The following is a 20,970-nucleotide window of genomic DNA, read 5'->3' as shown; positions in this document are numbered from 1 at the left end:
ATTTCTAAACCTTGGGTGTAAAGTTAGTTAAAAACAGAGAGGTTAGAATGACAAAATCCGCGGCTCGACTACAGCTCGAATTAGCCAAATTTCAGGCTGAGGAAAGACAAAGGGAACATGAAAGACGGATAGAACTCATGCGGCTGAAGAAGGAACAAGAAAGGGAGGCAGCGAGAGAAGCAGAACAACACCAAGCGGCTGCTCACAGGAGAGCTATGGAAGCAAGGGACAAAGAACTGGAGGAGAAGGAAAAAGAGAGGAAGTATGTGGAGGAGATGGAGAAGATAAAGGCTCAGCAGAATATCCCAACAAACCCTAGTAATCCTTCTCCAAGTACCACTTCCCATCCCAGAAAGTTCCCCACCTACAAGGCAGGCGATGATACTGAGGCCTTCCTAGAAAACTTCGAAAGGGCCTGCCTTGGGTACAACATCTCTACTGACCAATACATGGTAGAGCTGAGGCCGCAGCTCAGTGGACCCTTAGCTGAGGTGGCAGCTGAAATGCCTAAAGAACACATGAACAAGTATGAACTGTTTAAATCCAAGGCGAGAGTCAGAATGGGGATAACACCCGAGCAGTCTCGTTGGAGGTTCAGAGCCCTAAGGTGGAAACCAGACATGTCATTTACCCGACATGCCTACCACATTGTGAAACATTGGGATGCCTGGATATCAGGAGCAAGTGTTGAATCTCCAGAAAATTTGCCCTTCCTAATGCAAATGGAACAATTCTTAGAGGGTGTTCCTGAGGAAATAGAAAGATACATCCTAGATGGGAAACCCAAAACTGTAATCAAGGCAGGAGAGATTGGAGCCAGATGGGTGGAGGTGGCAGAGAAGAAGAAAATTGGTCGCAGTTGGAGCGGAGACCAGAAGGGACCACCCCAGACCACACCCTATTACCAGGGGCCGCCCAAAGCCCCACCTACCTCCCAAAGAACCCTCCAGACCCCTTATCGTCCCACCACCCCGTTCTCCAGCAACCCTCCTCGCCCCAGTGACCCGTCAGCTGGACGATGTTTTAAATGTAACGAGCTGGGGCATGTAAAGGCCAACTGCCCCAAGAACCCCAACAGATTACAGTTCATTGCACCGGAATCACACCAGAGGTCCACAGGCCCAGATACCTCCCAGATACCCTTGGAGCGGAGGGAAACTGTGAGTGTGGGCGGGAAGAAGGTCACCGCGTGGAGGGACACCGGAGCACAAGTGTCAGCTATCCATGCTTCCTTAGTGGACCCCAATTTAATCAACCCAGAGATCCAAGTGACGATTCAACCCTTCAAGTCCAACTCTTTCAATTTGCCTACAGCCAAGTTGCCTGTCCAGTACAAGGGCTGGTCAGGAATGTGGACTTTTGCAGTCTATGATGATTATCCCATCCCCATGCTGTTGGGGGAATATTTGGCCAATCATGTGAAGCGGGCCAAGAGGGTGGGAACGGTCACCCGCAGCCAGGCTAAACAAGCCGTGAGGCCTAGCTCTGTTCCGGAAACTTCTATCAGGACCCAGTCAGAGGTGATGGACCCGGACCCCAGGCTAATGTCTGCAACAGCAGTAGTGGATCCAGTCCCAGAGACCCAGACGGAACCAGTCCCAGAACCGGAACCAGCCGAACAACCAACACCAGACCCCGTGTCAGCACTGAATCCAGTACTTGCAACCTCAACTCCAGAGGGCCCCACCGACCCTGAACTGGCAGCAGCTGATAACCCGACCCAAGAGGCTCAGCCGGAGCCTGAATCCCAACATAGTGCACCAGCGGAGAGCGGTTCACAGTCAACAGAAACAGCTCCATCCCCTATATCGCTTCCAGAGGGACCAAGCCTAGGTCCACAATCCAATGAGGGACTGATGTCTCCAGCATCAAGGGAACAGTTCCAGACCGAACAGGAAGCAGATGAAAGCCTCCAGAGAGCTTGGACGGCGGCACGGAGCAACTCACCGCCTCTCAGCTCTTCTAATCGATCCAGGTTTGTTGTAGAAAGAGGACTTTTATACAAGGAAACTCTTTCTGGGGGACACCAGGAAGACTGGCATCCTCAGAGACAGTTGGTAGTTCCAACTAAATACCGGGCCAAGCTCTTGAGCTTAGCCCATGATCACCCTAGTGGCCATGCTGGGGTGAACAGGACCAAAGACCGTTTGGGGGGGTCATTCCACTGGGAGGGAATGGGCAAGGATGTTTCTACCTATGTCCAGTCTTGTGAGGTGTGCCAAAGAGTGGGAAAACCCCAGGACCAGGTCAAAGCCCCTCTCCAGCCACTCCCCATCATTGAAGTTCCATTTCAGCGAGTAGCTGTGGATATTCTGGGTCCTTTTCCGAAAAAGACAGCCAGAGGAAAGCAGTACATACTGACTTTCATGGATTTTGCCACCCGATGGCCGGAAGCAGTAGCTCTAAGCAACACCAGGGCTAAAAGTGTGTGCCAGGCACTAGCAGACATTTTTGCCAGGTTAGGTTGGCCCTCCGACATCCTCACAGATGCAGGGACTAATTTCCTGGCAGGAACTATGAAAAACCTTTGGGAAGCTCATGGGGTAAATCACTTGGTTGCCACTCCTTACCACCATCAAACAAATGGCATGGTGGAGAAGTTTAATGGAACTTTGGGGGCCATGATACGTAAATTCGTAAATGAGCACTCCAATGATTGGGACCTAGTGTTGCAGCAGTTGCTCTTTGCCTACAGAGCTGTACCACATCCCAGTTTAGGGTTTTCCCCATTTGAACTTATATATGGCCATGAGGTTAAGGGGCCATTGCAGTTGGTAAAGCAGCAATGGGAGGGATTTACACCGTCTCCAGGAACTAACATTCTGGACTTCGTAACCAACCTACAAAACACCCTCCGAACCTCTTTAGCCCTTGCTAAAGAAAACTTACAGGATGCTCAAAAAGAGCAAAAAGCCTGGTATGATAAACATGCCAGAGAGCGTTCCTTCAAAGTAGGAGACCAGGTCATGGTCTTAAAGGCGCTCCAGGCCCATAAAATGGAAGCATCGTGGGAAGGGCCATTCACGGTCCAGGAGCGCCTGGGAGCTGTTAATTATCTCATAGCATTCCCCACCTCCAACCGAAAGCCTAAGGTGTACCATATTAATTCTCTTAAGCCCTTTTATTCCAGAGAATTAAAGGTTTGTCAGTTTACAGCCCAGGGAGGAGACGATGCTGAGTGGCCCGAAGGTGTCTACTATGAAGGGAAATGTGGTGGTGGTGTGGAAGAGGTGAACCTCTCCATGACCCTTGGGCGTATGCAGCGACAGCAGATCCAGGATCTGTGCACTAGCTATGCGCCAACGTTCTCAGCCACCCCAGGACTGACTGAACGGGCATACCACTCCATTGACACAGGTAATGCTCACCCAATTAGGGTTCAACCTTACCGGGTGTCTCCTCAAGCTAAAACTGCTATAGAACGGGAGATCCAGGATATGTTACAGATGGGTGTAATCCGCCCCTCTGAAAGTGCATGGGCATCTCCAGTGGTTCTAGTTCCCAAACCAGATGGGGAAATACGTTTTTGCGTGGACTACCATAAGCTAAATGCTGTAACTCGCCCAGACAACTATCCAATGCCACGCACAGATGAACTATTAGAGAAACTGGGACGGGCCCAGTTCATCTCTACCTTGGACTTAACCAAGGGGTACTGGCAGGTACCGCTAGATGAATCTGCCAAAGAAAGGTCAGCCTTCATCACACATCTCAGGCTGTATGAATTTAATGTACTCCCTTTCGGGCTGCGAAATGCACCCGCCACTTTCCAAAGACTTGTAGATGGTCTCCTAGCGGGATTAGGAGAATATGCAGTCGCCTACCTTGACGATGTGGCCATATTTTCGGATTCCTGGGCAGACCACCTGGAACATCTACAAAAAGTCCTTGAGCGCATAAGGGAGGCAGGACTAACTGTTAAGGCTAAGAAGTGTCAAATAGGCCTAAACAGAGTGACTTACCTTGGACACCAGGTGGGTCAAGGAACTATCAGCCCCCTACAGGCCAAAGTGGATGCTATCCAAAAGTGGCCTGTCCCAAAGTCAAAGAAACAGGTTCAATCCTTCTTAGGCTTGGCCGGTTATTACAGACGATTTGTACCGCACTACAGCCAAATCGCTGCCCCACTGACAGACCTAACCAAAAAGAAACAGCCAAATGCTGTTCAGTGGACCGACAAGTGTCAGAAGGCCTTTAACAAGCTTAAAGCGACACTCATGTCTGACCCTGTACTAAGGGCCCCAGACTTTGACAAACCGTTCCTAGTAACCACAGATGCGTCCGAGCGTGGTGTGGGAGCAGTTTTAATGCAGAAAGGACCTGATCAAGAATTCCACCCTGCAGTGTTTCTCAGCAAAAAACTGTCTGAGAGGGAAAGCAACTGGTCAGTCACTGAAAAAGAATGTTACGCCATTGTCTATGCTCTGGAAAAGCTACGCCCATATGTTTGGGGACGGCGTTTCCACCTGCAAACCGACCATGCTGCACTGAAGTGGCTTCACACCGTCAAGGAAACTAACAAAAAACTTCTTTGGTGGAGTTTAGCTCTCCAAGATTTTGATTTCGACATCCAACACATCTCAGGAGCTTCTAACAAAGTGGCTGATGCACTCTCCCGTGAAAGTTTCCCAGAATCAACTGGTTAAAATCGTCCTTGAGATGTGGAAAATATTGTTAGTCTTTATGTACTTGGTAGTATATTTAGAGATGCATGTGTCTTATTAACTCTGTTTTTCCAAGAGCTCCAGGAAGAAATCCCAGCCAGTGTTTCACCCTAGCTGAGATTTGGGGGGCGTGTCATAAATATAAAGGGAAGGGTAAACCCCTTTGAAATCCTTCCTGGCCAGGGGAAAGCTCCTCTCACCTGTAAAGGGTTAAGAAGCTAAAGGTAACCTCGCTGGCACCTGACCAAAATGACCAATGAGGAGACAAGATACTTTCAAAAGCTGGGAGGAGGGAGAGAAACAAAGGGTCTGTGTGTCTGTCTATATGCTGGTTTCTGCCGGGGATAGACCAGGAATGGAGTCTTAGAACTTTTAGTAAGTAATCTAGCTAGGTATGTGTTAGATTATGATTTCTTTAAATGGCTGAGAAAAGAATTGTGCTGAATAGAATAACTATTTCTGTCTGTTTATCTTTTTTGTAACTTAAGGTTTTGCCTAGAGGGGTTCTCTATGTTTTTGAATCTAATTACCCTGCAAGATATCTACCATCCTGATTTTACAGGGGGGATTTCTTTATTTCTATTTACTTCTATTTTTATTAAAAGTCTTCTTGTAAGAAAACTGAATGCTTTTTCATTGTTCTCAGATCCAAGGATTTGGGTCTGTGGTCACCTATGCAAATTGGTGAGGCTTTTTATCCAACATTTCCCAGGAAAGGGGGGGTGCAAGTGTTGGGAGGATTGTTCATTGTTCTTAAGATCCAAGGGTCTGGGTCTGTAGTCACCTAGGCAAATTGGTGAGGCTTTTTACCAAACCTTGTCCAGGAAGTGGGGTGCAAGGTTTTGGGAAGTATTTTGGGGGGAAGGACGCGTCCAAACAGCTCTTCCCCAGTAACCAGTATTAGTTTGGTGGTGGTAGCGGCCAGTCCAAGGACAAAGGGTGGAATATTTTGTACCTTGGGGAAGTTTTGACCTAAGCTGGTAAAGATAAGCTTAGGAGGTTTTTCATGCAGGTCCCCACATCTGTACCCTAGAGTTCAGAGTGGGGGAGGAACCTTGACAAAGGCGTAAAGCAATCTATCTAGAGAGGTCACTACCAGCTCCCTATAGAATATATGATGAAGAAAAAAGCTAATAATTTGAAGAAGGAAGAAAGAAAGAAAGAAAGAAAGAAAGAAAGAAAGAAAGAAAGAAAGAAAGAAAAAGATTATTCAAAGTTAATAGAGGAGCACAGGAAGTAACACACTTTCAGCTGATAACTGAAGTTGTACTAATAACTACCCATGCACAACTTTGGAAACGTATTCTAAACTTTCCCAGCATGATATTTGTAACAACCCTGGGAAGTGCCATTAGCCAACATAAATGAATGTGTGACTTCTAAGAAACTGAGCCCTGAGATATTTTTTAAGGTTTCTACAAAGTCACCTTCAAATTTGCCCAGCAAGAAATGTTCAGCATTCGATTCATTAACCAATTTACTTTGTTCTTCCGTCACATTTCTTGGCTGAAAGTCCAACAGGAGTTGATAAAAAGATGATAATTTATGAGACAGTGGGTCAAATTCATCCCGCAGTATAAATTAATTGAAGGCAGTAGAGTTGCATCAGAGGATGTTTTCTCCACACTATTTTAAACACAAATCTGACAAAATTGTGAAAGATGCTGTTTTATAACATTTTGTATAAAATATATAGTGCCTCCAAGGAGCACTGACACTCTCCAGAGCGCCAAACAGAAGTAAAAATTAATGGCCAGGCCTTAAGAAAGGGTATGCTTTAAACAGCAGACAGAAACTTTCATTTTCCATTTATTTCAACCTTCCATCTAACCATTCCTTCATCTTTCTCAAATTTGTGCAAGAAAGTTGCATTAAACAAAAAAAACCAACAAAAATGCTCCAAATTCCTGTACACTTGTGCCCTTAGGTAGACCACCTGGATGGATCATTTAGGATGCTTAGTTTTCAAACTCCTTGTTTCTTGTCTTCCAAACCATTTTTTATTGCCTTTCTTGCACGGTTTAATAGTCTTGCTTTCTCTCTCTCATAAAACTGCTGCAGGCCACAGCGCACATGCTGTCAGAACTTTTACTTTTTGAGAATGTTGGTAATTTATTTTTCCAGTTCTTAAAGCAACGGAGTGGTACCATGTGATTTGGTAGGACTGCTTTCTTCACAAGACCATTCTGCAAATCTTTCTCAGATATACATACAACCTACAGGGCCAGATACAAATCCCCCTGAAGTCCAGTAGAAAAACTCCTGTTGACATCACTGGGCTTTGCATCAGGCCCTAAAACAGCAGATTATTTTTTAAAAGATAAAATAAAATGCACTTACTGCGGGCTAAATCAGGCTACTTTCATGCTGCCCATAGTAATGGCTGGTGCACTGGCACACCATCCCATAAAGACAATTGGGAGACACCGTTACTCAGTTATATAGCTTGGGGCTTCCCTACTGTGATGATGGGTGGGGCATGTGTACATGGTGAGTCGGGGGCAGAGCCATGCCCACTCCTGGGGGTTCTTCTGGTGTGCAGTCCTAGGATTCCTCCAAGCACAGAGTTGTAATCCAGGTAGCCCTTAAGTAGTGATGCTAAGTGGGAGGGGAATCCTTAGTTCTTCTTTCACAACCTTTTAAGATCCAGGCATAATCGAGAACATAAGAATGGTCATACTGGGTCAGAAGAATGGTCCATCTAACCCAGTATCCTATCTTTTGACAGTGGCCAATGCCAGATGCTTCAGAGGGTATGAACAGAACGGGACAATTATCAAGTGATCCATCCCCAGTCATCCAGTCCCAGCATCTAGCAGTCAGAGGCTTAGGGACACCCAGAGCATATTGTTACATCCTTCACTACTGTAGCTAATAGCCATTGATGGACCTGTCCTCCATGAATTTATCTAATTCTTCAACTATCAGTACCTGCAGAATTTATTTTCCATCTGGTGTAGGCACCAAAGGGAATGGGAACTGCCATTGCTGATGTAATACGAGACATATTAAGTGCATTTGCATAATAAGTGTAGGGCTCTCCTGCTTCAGCCATCATCCAAATGGTCAATCTTGTTCCTGGAAAGCAGAGCTATCATCAAAACAGAGAGCAACTGTACTTCATACTATGAAAACACAGCATTAAAGACTTCTTGGGGGGGTGCATTAGAAGAGAGGGGGACAATTCATCTCTGGTGCAGTTCAGTCAATGTCAGTGGAATACTGGGTTTCAGTTCTGCTTGATTTCATACTATGGATTTCTTTTAGCTCCACTGCTCAGAATTGGATACAGCTGGTCTGCATATGTCTTGTGTGACAGCCTTGTATATGCAGTTAACTGTATGAATCCCATGACAGCCTTGTATATGCAGTGAACTGTATGAATCCCATCAAAAATTGAAGTTTGGAAACAATTCATCATTTGCATGCCTGAAAGAGAAAACAGATCTATTTGACCTCACCAAAATTAGTGGTTATCTTCTAAGTTTGTCTCATTCTATTTTCATGATTTTCATTTTCATCAGTTATAAATTACTTGAGCACTTGGGTTTGACAATGACTGAGCTTTCCCTTTTGGTTGAAATTCACAATTAGTACTGAGCAGACTGCTGATCCAACTCCCATGATGATTCTCTGTGTAAATTCTGGTTGCTTAAAATAACAAAATCATCTTCACTACAGTCCCCCTTTTCTCCTGGGTGAAGGAAGATGTTGGATTTTATTTCCAGCAACCAAATTACTTTGAATGTATTACTTGGGAATGATACAGCAGTGAAAAACTCTTGCTGACTCAAGACATTCTGACGAAATAGGAGAGAGAAAGGGGGTTATAAAAATGCAACAAAACAGCATGTGTGATTTAGTCTACATAGCTTGCTTTCTCCATTTGTTTGACACAGTATATTGCCATACACTAAATTCTAGTTATTAACAATGAATAAAATGTCACAAAGGATATTTTGCCTACAGTTAATGTCTTTAAAAAATTCCAAAGTTGAGTCTGGAGGACAAAAATAGTTTGCTAAAGATCTTTACAGAGGATAAAGCTAGTATCTTGGCTATGAAAGTTAAGCCAATGACACATACTCAGGTGCACCAAATTAAAAGTCACATTCCAGAGAGAAAGCCAGTTTTGTGTTTTAAGATTTACAAACTAATTGCTTGAAAACGCCATTAAAAAGTGACAGTGTGGTTGTAAGACTACAGTATACACATAATTTGTTATTTTAAAATTATAATTCAAATAATTATAATTAAGTTATACATAATAATTATATTGTCAGTTGTAAATTTTGTCCATGGGGATTTTTTTAATGAATTTCTATAACCAGAAAAATATTAGTGAATTAAAAAAAGGTTCAGATAAGAGCAACAAGAATAGTCAGAGGGCTGTGACTGATTCATAAAGAAGGATTAGGGGAGTTAATATGTATAATTTAGCAAAGAGCTGACTAAGTGGCAACGTAACAGTCTGATATCTGAAGACTTCACGGTGGCACATGTGGGTAAAAGTAAGAGTAATGGAAAATTTAGACTAAATATATGGAAGAAAGTCCTGCCATAGATGGACTGTTCTCTGAAGGGAAGTAGAGAAATTTCCATAACTTCAGAGTTTTGAAACTAGATGAGACAAAGCATTAGAAAATTTACTCTAGGGAGTAATCCTGCATTGGAAGATGGATGGATTGCATGAATGTATTGGTCTCTTCCTTCTGTAACTTATAAATTTAAGTCACAGCATTTTTGTTTTAGAATTAAATTGGCAAGGGGGAGCAAAGTCCTCAATTTTATCACCATCATGTGGGTAATCAGATCTCATACTGATCATAACGGAAGTCAAGAAAATATCCCTCACCACCATCAATTATAATACTGCACAATTGGCTTGGAGAGTTATGGTAGATTTTCACCTTCCTTTGAAGCATCAGATATGGGTCATTGCCAGAGGCAGATTTTTCATGTGGGGCTGAAGGCCTGATGTAGTATAGCTAATCCTATGTTCCTTTTAAACAATGATCCAAACCCTGCTGAAGTCAATGGTAGCCTTTCTATTGACTTCAATGGGCTCTTGACCATCTCATAATGAAATAAAACCCAAACCAATGCCCAAGGATCAGGAAAGCCCAGGAAGTTAGATCTGAACATTGTTTACTAAGAGGGGAATTAAAATAGTGAAGAAGTGGGCTGGGGAGACCTTGTAAAGGGAAGTAAAAGCTATACTGAATGTTCCTTCTCTCGTGCAGCTCATCCTTGGGAACAATATGTTGGGGATCTGCTAGAAATTGGAGGGGGGTAGAAGGTGGGGCAGTTTGCAAGATTGCCAAGCAAAGAAGCAAATATGTGCCCTGATCCCCTGAGGAAAGGAATAAATCCCTCACCAGTTTTATCATGGAAGTTGGCAGATTGGAATGAAGAAGCTAGTGGCAGCAACAGCAGAAACCAGTGGTGCTTCCATAGGTAGGGCAGCTCTGTGGGTCTGGTCAGAGATCTTTGAGGTCAGGTCCTGAATAGCCTATGAATCCCCTCTCAATTTTCCTTCTGCTAGGCCACTATTCCAAATTTTAAAAGGGAGGTTGTGCAGGAGATGAGGCAAAAACAAAGAAAGTTTTTTCCCCTCCTAAATAACTTTCCCCTTCCACTGTTTTTATGTCACAAGGGAAGGATCTGGGACAAAGTTGGGAAAACGAATACTAATGTATGCTACAGACACATATAATTATAATACAGATCTATACTAATACAATTTTATACAGTATATAATTTTATGCTCCTGGCATTCAAGGCTTGTAAAACCTAGGACTGCTTTAGGCTGCACACAAACAGGAATGTGCTGGAAATGCATACAAAAAAAAACACATCAATCGTATTTAAAGTGGGGAAAAGAAAGATACATCTGATATCTGATTGTTTGCAGTAGATCATTTATTTCTCTTTCCGATTCAAGGACTGAAAGTACTAACAGCTGGGTGTCAAAAAAAGACATGTTCCTGGCTTTTTGCCTCGACAGCCAGTTTAAATTCAACTCTGGCCAGTATTAAGGAAAAGAAGTTTAGTGCTTTCAATTCCCTTTCTGAGAGACTATTGTTCCCATCACAGCAAGATCTCACATTTAGCACAGTTGAACAGAGTTATTAGTGGTTTTTCCTTTAAAATGATAGGACTAAATAAGCTTGCAGAAAGAAAAAAACATTCTCATTTCAACAGAAGATAATCTTCTTAGACTAGCAATGATTTTCAGTGGGCAGAGTCTTACAGAAAAGTCCTGTTTTACATTCACTGACAGTCTAGATAGCTGAGCACTTTAAAGAAAACCAGCCTCCAGAATGTTGGTTAAGCTAATCCCCAAACCACTGAAAATAAAACATCAAGAATAATGTAATGAACTTGGATAGTGTGTATATGTCCTATTGCCCTCTACTGGATACAATCAGAATGATTCAACTATGGGTCATAGGTCCTGTCCTGCTAACAGCTAATAGAGATTTTTTCTTTAGTTTCAGTGGGATGGGGGCTTGTGCTCACTGAAGAGGATCTGAGTTCTGTAAGTGATGCTACCTTAAAGCTATCATGTGCATCAAGTCATGAAATCCTAGATGGTCAAAGATTTGTTATGATACAGTCTAAGATATACAAGATTTACAGGTTTCAGAGTAACAGCCGTATTAGTCTGTATTCGCAAAAAGAAAAGGAGTACTTGTGGCACCTTAGAGACTAACCAATTTATTTGAGCATGGGCTTTCGTGAGCTACAGCTCACTTCATCGGTAGCTCACGAAAGCTCATGCTCAAATAAATTGGTTAGTCTCTAAGGTGCCACAAGTACTCCTTTTCTTTTATAAGATTTACAATTATCCTATACGATAAGTATGATGAATGAGTTCAGTAATTTACTCTTCCCCTTCAAGAGGATTTAGACTTTGACAAGTAAAATGCTGATTTTCATACAGTTCCACCAGGTCTACTAAATGAGGTAAGACAAAGCCAAACGGAGGGTAGACCTCACATTTACTATCCCTGTGCCAAGCTAATTTGCACACAGCCTGTCCTACAGAAAGTGAACATCAGCTAAAATGACCAGTCTGTACTTGTCAAATGTGAAAGCAAGTTTTGCTAGGTGTTTACTCACAGAATCTGAAAAAAAAATATTATTAGTCCTACACTCCTGTAAATATGCCTAATACAGACAAACACAATATGACAAGGTCTCTTCCCCCAAAAAGTTTACTATCAAGGTGAAACTTACTACAAAAGACAACTTGCTGACCTGAGTGACTCTGTATAACCAGAAAAAGATTTACTAAATATGGCATGGAAACAATGGCTTCCTTCGTATAGGGTCGTACCTAACTGAGGATTTCATACTTAATGATGTTGCATTTGCTGCTTCCAATGATTTTTCCATATCTCATCCACTTCTTCTGTGTAATTTTTTGTGGATGGTTCAACAGATGCAATTCTGAATTACTCTGATTTTACTCCTTTAAATTAGGTCCTTAAGGTAGATAATGTCATTTAAGGAGGAAGAGAATGCTTGAGATGGACATTTTGTCAGATATTTTAGTTGTACAATGGCTGCTGAACTTCTACCAGATTATACCCATTCATTTTTGCAGGATAAAATATGTGATGGGTTGATTGCTTATGAAGATGTAATACTACAGGTGCCACATATGAAGAAGGATGGTTTTATGATGAAAGCACAGGGTCGGGAGTAAGCAGATATGTGTTTTATTTCTGACTTTGCTGAAGACATGGGAACAGATCCTGCTCTCACTTAGGGCCTGATCCAAAGCCCACTGAAGTCAATGGAAATATCCCCATTATCTTTAGTGTGGGAATTGGATCAGGCTTTTACCACTGGTCTTGCACTGGCGTACTTCAAGTCTTCTGCTTTCAGCTGAGTTAGAGTATTACAATTTACATGCACATAAGAGGAGCAAAACCAGGCCATTTATGTGTGACCTTGAGTCATATGCAAGTTTTATGTATAGAAAATGTAGTAGGAGGGAAAAAGAACACACATGAGCATCGGAAGTCCAGTCACATAATAATAAGACTTAAATTGTAGTAACACAAGTAAACAACATTATACACCATTATATTAAAACAGAAGCTCATTTTGGTTCATGGAGAAAATAACTGATACATTAATCTACAGGAGGATGAGTGAACTGAAGTTTAGATACAGGAACTGACATCCATGAGAACAGCTCTATTACAGCTCATCACTTTTTCTCATATCATGGGATGGCTCTGGTTCAAAGTAGCATTCTGTAACGTTGGATGGACAAAAGTGTCTTGGGAAGAGGATTTCCCCACTGTTTTGTGCTACAGAGTTTAGCATAAGCTAGCAATGAATGTAAAAGTTTGTAATTTGCTGCCAAAGAGCCAAATCCTGCAGCGTTCACTACAGCTAACCTAGCAGTATTCTGGCATGGCTTTAAATCATGTACACCAGCAGACTGACCAATACTTAGGAAGAAAGTTAGGCTGCTCTGTGGTTGGAAACTGTTTAATCTAAGATGTGTCTAGGAGCTCATATAAATGAGCTCACATCTCCTTCACTGACTTGTGAAGGATCCTGATCCTTCTCTTTCCTGTTCAAGGACTGCAGAGAATACTGTTGTTTGGTGGCAGAAATAGCATCCACAGAAAGGGAGGGAGAGTTAGTATTGGTGGGGTGGAGAGTGTGAGAGTTGAAGGGGGTTCTGCTGTTCTCCCCTACTTTCCTTTTCCCGCAGTATGGGGTTATTTTCCTTCTGGGTGGACCACCATCCCTGGCTGACCGCTCCATTTCACAGATGCCAGCTGGCTCTGATGTTCGTAGTGATGGGGCCTGGCTCTTACTCAGTCTTCCTCTTCCTTCCCCACACAAGCACAATCTGGAAATCTGCCTTCATGGAAGGTGAAAAGGCTAGGTAGCTAAAGGGCAGTTCCAGGGTTATGGCTGAGGGCCCCTCCTCTGTCAGAACTGGATTACTGTCCCATGGGTCAATGGCTGCACTAGGATTTGGCAAGCTGAGATTCCAGTGGGAGTTTTCCCTGCCTAAGAGCAGATTTGGCCCTATAAGAATATTTACTTCAGTGCATAGCTAGTGGAGCTAATTTAGGAGCAAAGAGAAATTAAGTCATTAGGACTGTGGAAATAGCGTGCCAGACATTTTCAACTATTAGCAAATAGCTTAAATCTAGTCATAATTTGACTTTATTTAATTCTAACCTCTATTTTTGTAACTTGTTTTTGATGAACCAGCTTTTCAAAAATCTTTCCATAAACTGTTATTTGGGTTAATATATATACATACTCCCCTTTGTAATTATAATTGTTGGAATGTATTCAATCTTCTCATCGCTGCTTAGTACAGTTTACACGATGATTAAGTAATTATTTACCTTTCAGCTTATTTTCCTCCTGTGTTTCATGATGCTAAATAGCAGCCAAAATAGAGAATGTGTTGCCTTTTATTAGAGCAATAAAAGAAACAAGCTCTGGGACCAGAAAGGTCACTCTGCTAAGGTACTGACAGGTTTAACAGCAAGGCTAATTTATACAAGACTGGCTATGTTGACTTAATTAATACGATTTACATAGTAGATACAATAAGAGAGAGGCTTTATTTTCACTTTATGAGAGGGTGGCTACATCAAAAGCTGATGCCGAAAGATGTTAAGATATTCTCACTATTCTCTGGGCATAGTGGACCAAAATGGAAATCTGTGTAAGCAGGGTCTGAATGAATGTTGCCCTGACAGCTAACTGAGCGGAGGAGAGACTTTGGGTGTGTTTATGTAAATACAGTTTGCTCCTGCTCTTCTTACAGATTCAGTGGATACAGCCATGTCAAAGTGATCAACTTTGGCTGGTGCTGGGTACAAATCACCTTAGTACTGAATGCATGGGTAGTGAAATATGGTTACCAATGTTGTAATTATTGTAGGAACACAGGAAAGCATGACTGTGCTTAACCTGTCCCAAATGAGGGGGCCACCCTCCTCCTTAAGCCAGGGCCTCGAATGTCAGAGCCCTGTGAAAGTAAGAGGGGTGGGGACAGGTATCCCAGTCAGGGGACTGCACACCCTCACATCCTCTCTAGACTGGTTTAACCTGTTCTCTCCTCCTCCCCCTCCCCCCGCCCCCAGTTCAAAGAATAGAGCTAAATAGATTTCATTAGGAGCCTCTTTGTTATTTTAATTGCTCAATCAGAGCTGAAACCAGTTCTGGTAGGACAGTAGAACTGTGCTTCTGCCCTGCCTTTTCAGAGCTGGAAATCACTGAGAGCTGAAATCACTTGTGGCAAGACTGTTTCTGCCCAGAGCTAAAATCACTAAGAGACTGACCAGCAGAGGTCACGCTGGGAGCAGCGAGCAGCCAGCCGGCGCTCGCGGCTGGCAGGGACAGCCGGTGGGAGCAGTGAGCAAGCAGGCAGCCGGCAGGAGCTCGGGCAGCGGAGCGAGTATGGTGGCATTTATCCCCCCCCCCACACACACACACACTCATGGCGGAGGAGAATTCACACAAATGTACCTAGGAACTCTGGGTCTGTGCTAATCAGGCACAACAACTATGAGTGAGGTTTTAAGGGGGTGGGGGGATTACACTGCAAGAAGTTGGGTGTTGGACTCAAAAACCTGAAGCAAAGGACACTGCTCAGCGTACTCTGGGGAGGATGTCTTGCTAATGCTTTTATGATTATAAATACTGAGTGTGCTGTTTTCTCAGATTAATGCTAGGTTACTTTTATTAAAGAAACTCTTTCTACCGCAGACTCTGTGCTTGCGAGAGGGGAAGAATTGCTTCTTAGCCCTGGTCTACACTAGGACTTTAGGTCGAATTTAGCAGCGTTAAATCGATGTAAACCTGCACCCGTCCACACAATGAAGCCCTTTATTTCGACCTAAAGGGCTCTTAAAATCGATTTCCTTACTCCACCCCTGACAAGTGGATTAGCGCTTAAATCGACGTTGCCGGCTCGAATTTGGGGTACTGTGGACACAATTCGATGGTATTGGCCTCCGGGAGCTATCCCAGAGTGCTCCATTGTGACTGCTCTGGACAGCACTCTCAACTCAGATGCACTGGCCAGGTAGACAGGAAAAGAACCGCGAACTTTTGAATCTCATTTCCTGTTTGGCCAGCGTGGCAAGCTGCAGGTGACCATGCAGAGCTCATCAGCACAGGTGACCATGATGGAGTCCCAGAATCGCAAAAGAGCTCTAGCATGGACCGAACGGGAGGTACGGGATCTGATCGCTGTTTGGGGAGAGGAATCCGTGCTATCAGAACTCCGTTCCAGTTTTCGAAATGCCAAAACCTTTGTGAAAATCTCCCAGGGCATGAAGGACAGAGGCCATAACAGGGACCCGAAGCAGTGCCGTGTGAAACTGAAGGAGCTGAGGCAAGCCTACCAGAAAACCAGAGAGGCGAACAGCCGCTCTGGGTCAGAGCCCCAAACATGCCGCTTCTATGATGAGCTGCATGCCATTTTAGGGGGTTCAGCCACCACTACCCCAGCCGTGTTGTTTGACTCCTTCAATGGAGATGGAGGCAATACAGAAGCAGGTTTTGGGGACGAAGAAGATGATGATGAGGAGGAGGTTGCAGATAGCTCACAGCAAGCAAGCGGAGAAACCGGTTTTCCCGACAGCCAGGAACTGTTTCTGACCCTAGACCTGGAGCCAGTACCCCCCAACCCACCCAAGGCTGCCTCCTGGACCCAGCAGGTGGAGAAGGGACCTCTGGTGAGTGTACCTTTTAAAATACTATACATGGTTTAAAAGCAAGCATGTGAAAGGATTACTTTGCCCTGGCATTTGCGGTTCTCCTAGATGTAGTCCTAAAGCCTTTGCAAAAGGTTTCTGGGAAGGGCAGCCTTATTGCGTCCTTCATGGTAGGACACTTTACCACTCCAGGCCAGTAACACGTACTCAGGAATCATTGTACAACAAAGCATTGCAGTGTATGTTTGCTGGCATTCAAACAACATCCGTTCTTTATCTCTCTGTGTTATCCTCAGGAGAGTGAGATATAATTCATGGTCACCTGGTTGAAATAGAGTGCTTTTCTTCAGGGGACACTCAGAGGAGCCCATTCCTGCTGGGCTGTTTGCCTGTGGCTAAACAGAAATGTTCCCCGCTGTTAGCCACAGGGAGGGGGGAAGGTTGAGGGGGTAGTCACGCGGTGCGAGGAGGCAAAATGCGACCTTGTAACGAAAGCACATGTGCTATGTATGTAATGTTAACAGCAAGGTTTACCCTGAGAGAGTGTAGCCACTGTTTTATAAAATGTGTCTTTTTAAATACCGCTGTCCCTTTTTTTTTCTCCACCAGCTGCATGTGTTTCAATGATCACAGGATCTTCTCCTTCCCAGAGGCTAGTGAAGCTTAGAAAGAAAAAAAAAACGCACTCGCGATGAAATGTTCTCCGAGCTCATGCTGTCCTCCCACACTGACAGAGCACAGACGAATGCGTGGAGGCAAATAATGTCAGAGTGCAGGAAAGCACAAAATGACCGGGAGGAGAGGTGGCGGGCTGAAGAGAGTAAGTGGCGGGCTGAAGAGAGTAAGTGGCGGGCTGAAGACAGGGCTGAAGCTCAAATGTGGCGGCAGCGTGATGAGAGGAGGCAGGATTCAATGCTGAGGCTGCTGCAGGACCAAACCAGAATGCTCCAGTGTATGGTTGCGCTGCAGCAAAGGCAGCTGGAGCACAGATTGCCACTGCAGCCCCTCTGTAACCAACCGCCCTCCTCCCCAAGTTCCATAGCCTCCACACCCAGACGCCCAAGAACGCGGTGGGGGGGCCTCCGGCCAACCAGCCACTCCACCACAGAGGATTGCCCCAAAAAAAGAAGGCTGTCATTCAATAAATTTTAAAGTTGTAAACTTTTAAAGTGCTGTGCTTAAAGTGCTGTGTGGCATTTTCCTTCCCTCCTCCACCACCCCTCCTGGGCTACCTTGGTAGTCATCCCCCTATTTGTGTGATGAATGAATAAAGAATGCATGAATGTGAAGCAACAATGACTTTATTGCCTCTGCAAGCGGTGATTGAAGGGAGGAGGGGCGGGTGGTTAGCTTACAGGGAAGTAGAGTGAACCAAGGGGCGGGGGGTTTCACTATCAAGGAGAAACAAACAGAACTTTCACACCATAGCCTGGCCAGTCATGAAACTGGTTTTCAAAGCTTCTCTGATGCGTACTGCGCCCTCCTGTGCTCTTCTAACCGCCCTGGTGTCTGGCTGCGCGTAACCAGCAGCCAGGCGATTTGCCTCAACCTCCCACCCTGCCATAAACGTCTCCCCCTTACTCTCACAGATATTGTGGAACACACAGCAAGCAGTAATAACAGTGGGAATATTGGTTTCGCTGAGGTCTAAGCGAGTCAGTAAACTGCGCCAGCGCGCCTTTAAACGTCCAAATGCACATTCTACCACCATTCTGCACTTGCTCAGCCTGTAGTTGAACAGCTCCTGACTACTGTCCAGGCTGCCTGTGTACGGCTTCATGAGCCATGGCATTAAGGGGTAGGCTGGGTCCCCAAGGATACATATAGGCATTTCAACATCCCCAACAGTTATTTTCTGGTCTGGGAATAAAGTCCCTTCCTGCAGCTTTTGAAACAGACCAGAGTTCCTGAAGATGCGAGCATCATGCACCTTTCCCGGCCATCCCACGTTGATGTTGGTGAAATGTCCCTTGTGATCCACCAGAGCTTGCAGCACTATCGAAAAGTACCCCTTGCGGTTTATGTACTCGGCGGCTTGGTGCTCCGGTGCCAAGATAGGGATATGGGTTCCGTCTATAGCCCCACCACAGTTAGGGAATCCCATTGCAGCAAAGCCATCCACTATGACCTGCACATTTCCCAGGGTCACTACCCTTGATATCAGCAGATCTTTGATTGCGTGGGCTACTTGCATCACAGCAGCCCCCACAGTAGATTTGCCCACTCCAAATTGATTCCCAACTGACCAGTAGCTGTCTGGCGTTGCAAGCTTCCACAGGGCTATCGCCACTCGCTTCTCAACTGTGAGGGCTGCTCTCATCTTGGTATTCATGCGCCTCAGGGCAGGGGAAAGCAAGTCACAAAGTTCCATGAAAGTGCCCTTACGCATGCGAAAGTTTCGCAGCCACTGGGAATCGTCCCAGACCTGCAACACTATGCGGTCCCACCAGTCTGTGCTTGTTTCCCGAGCCCAGAATCGGCGTTCCACAGCATGAACCTGCCCCATTAGCACCATGATGCATGCATTGGCAGGGCCCATGCTTTCAGAGAAATCTGTGTCCATGTCCTGATCACTCACGTGACCGCGCTGACGTCGCCTCCTCGCACGGTATCGCTTTGCCAGGTTCTGGTGCTGCATATACTGCTGGATAATGCGTGTGGTGTTTAATGTGCTCCTAATTGCCAAAGTGAGCTGAGCGGCCTCCATGCTTGCCTTGGTATGGCGTCCGCACAGAAAAAAGGCGCGGAACGATTGTCTGCCGTTGCTCTGACGGAGGGAGGGGCGACTGACGACACGGCTTACAGGGTTGGCTTCAGGGAGCTAAAATCAACAAAGGGGGTGCCTGTACATTAAGGAGTATTTCAGGCAGGACTTCACGGAGGGTTCCAATAAGAAATGGTGCACCTAAGTTATTGTTCTTATTGGAACAAGGAGGTTAGCCTGGCCTCTGACTGATACATGCCTAGATTTACCTCGCTGCACCTTCTCTGTGAGTGACTGCAGTGTGACCTAGAGGAATGAGTCCCCTAGACAGGGGAGGAGGCAAATGAGTACAAAACAAATCTGGTCTATTTCTTGTTTTGACCCACTCCATCTATCTTTTACATCTTTGGCTGGCAGTAGACGGTGCAGAAGGACTGCATGCCATCCACATCTCATGGCTGCTCGGCAGAAGATGGTACAGTACGACTGCTAGCCATCCCCATCTCTTGCCTGCCTGGCAGAAGATGGTACAATACGACTGCTAGCAATCCTCATCTCTTGCCTGCCTGGCAGAAGATGGTACAGTACGACTGCTAGCAGTCCATATCGCCTGCCTGCTCACCATAAGACGGTTCAATAGGACTGACTGCAGGCAGGACTAAAGAGAATGACCTGGTCAAGTCACTCCAAATTTAGTCCCTGCACCCATGTCTGCCCAGGCGCTCCCAGCCGACGTGGCCAGGAGCACCTCGGACACGACGAGGACGACTACCAATCGTATTGCACCGTCTGCTGCCAGAAGGCAATGGGTTGCTGCTACTGTGCAGCAGAGCTGTACCGTGTCTGCCAGCACCCAGGAGACATAGGGTGACGGTTACCTGAGCGGGCTCCATGCTTGCCGTGGTATGGCGTCTGCACAGGTAACTCAGGAAAAAAGACGCGAAATGATTGTCTGCCCTTGCTTTCACGGAGGGAGGGAGGGAACGGGGGCCTGACGATACGTACCCAGAACCACCCGCGACAATGTTTTAGCCCCATCAGAGTGCTCCATTGTGACTGCTCTGGACAGCACTCTCAGATGCCCGATTGTTTGCCGTTGCACTGATGCCGGGAGGGGCGCTTACAGGGTTGGCTTCAGGGAGCTAAAATCAACAAAGGGGGTGGCTTTACATCTAGGAGTATTTCAGGCAGGACTTCACGGAGGGTTCCAATAAGAAATGGTGCACCTAAGTTATTGTCCTTATTGGAACAAGAAGGTTAGCCTGGCCTCTGATTGATACATGGCTAGATTTACCTCGCTGCACCTTCTCTGTGAGTGACTGCAGTGTGATCTAGAAGAATGAGTCCCCTAGACAGGGGAGGGGGGGAAGCAAATGAGTACAAAACAAATCTGGTCTATTTCTTGTTTTGATCCACTCCATCTATCTTTTGCATCTTTGGCTGGCAGCAGACGGTGCAGAAGGACTGCATGCCATCCACATCTCATGGCTGCTCGGCAGAAGATGGTACAGTACGACTGCTAGCAGTCCGTATTGCCTGCCCGCTCACCATAAGACGGTTCAATAGGACTGACTGCAGGCAGGACTAAAGAGAATGACCTGGTCAAGTCACTCCAAATTTAGTCCCTGCGCCCATGTCTGCCCAGGCGCTCCCAGCCGACGTGGCCAGGAGCACCTCGGACATGATGATGACGGCTACCAGTCGTACTGTACAGTCTGCTGCCACAAGGCAAGGGGTTGCTGCTACTGTGTAGCAATGCCGTACCGCGTCTGCCAGCACCCAGGAGACATAGGGTGACGGTTACCTGAGCGGGCTCCATGCTTGCAGTGGTATGGCATCTGCACAGGTAACTCAGGAAAAAAGGCGCGAAATGATTGTCTGCCCT

At 45.4% G+C, this 20,970-nt stretch overlaps 1 long non-coding RNA gene across 1 annotated transcript in view; it reads right to left on the bottom strand.

Annotated features, from left to right (window-relative positions):
- LOC142071417 (uncharacterized) overlaps positions 1-7,498 on the bottom strand; it is a 32,063-nt gene extending 24,565 nt beyond the window's left edge. The window contains exon 1 of the long non-coding RNA XR_012667450.1: positions 7,005-7,498. This is a non-coding gene — a long non-coding RNA (uncharacterized LOC142071417). The remainder of the gene's footprint in view (positions 1-7,004) is intronic.
- Positions 7,499-20,970: the final 13,472 nt, after the last annotated feature.

The sequence above is a fragment of the Caretta caretta genome, chromosome 3 (assembly GCF_965140235.1).
Source record: "Caretta caretta isolate rCarCar2 chromosome 3, rCarCar1.hap1, whole genome shotgun sequence".
NCBI lineage: Eukaryota > Metazoa > Chordata > Testudines > Cheloniidae > Caretta > Caretta caretta.
This window is presented reverse-complemented; position numbering and strand designations above follow the sequence as displayed.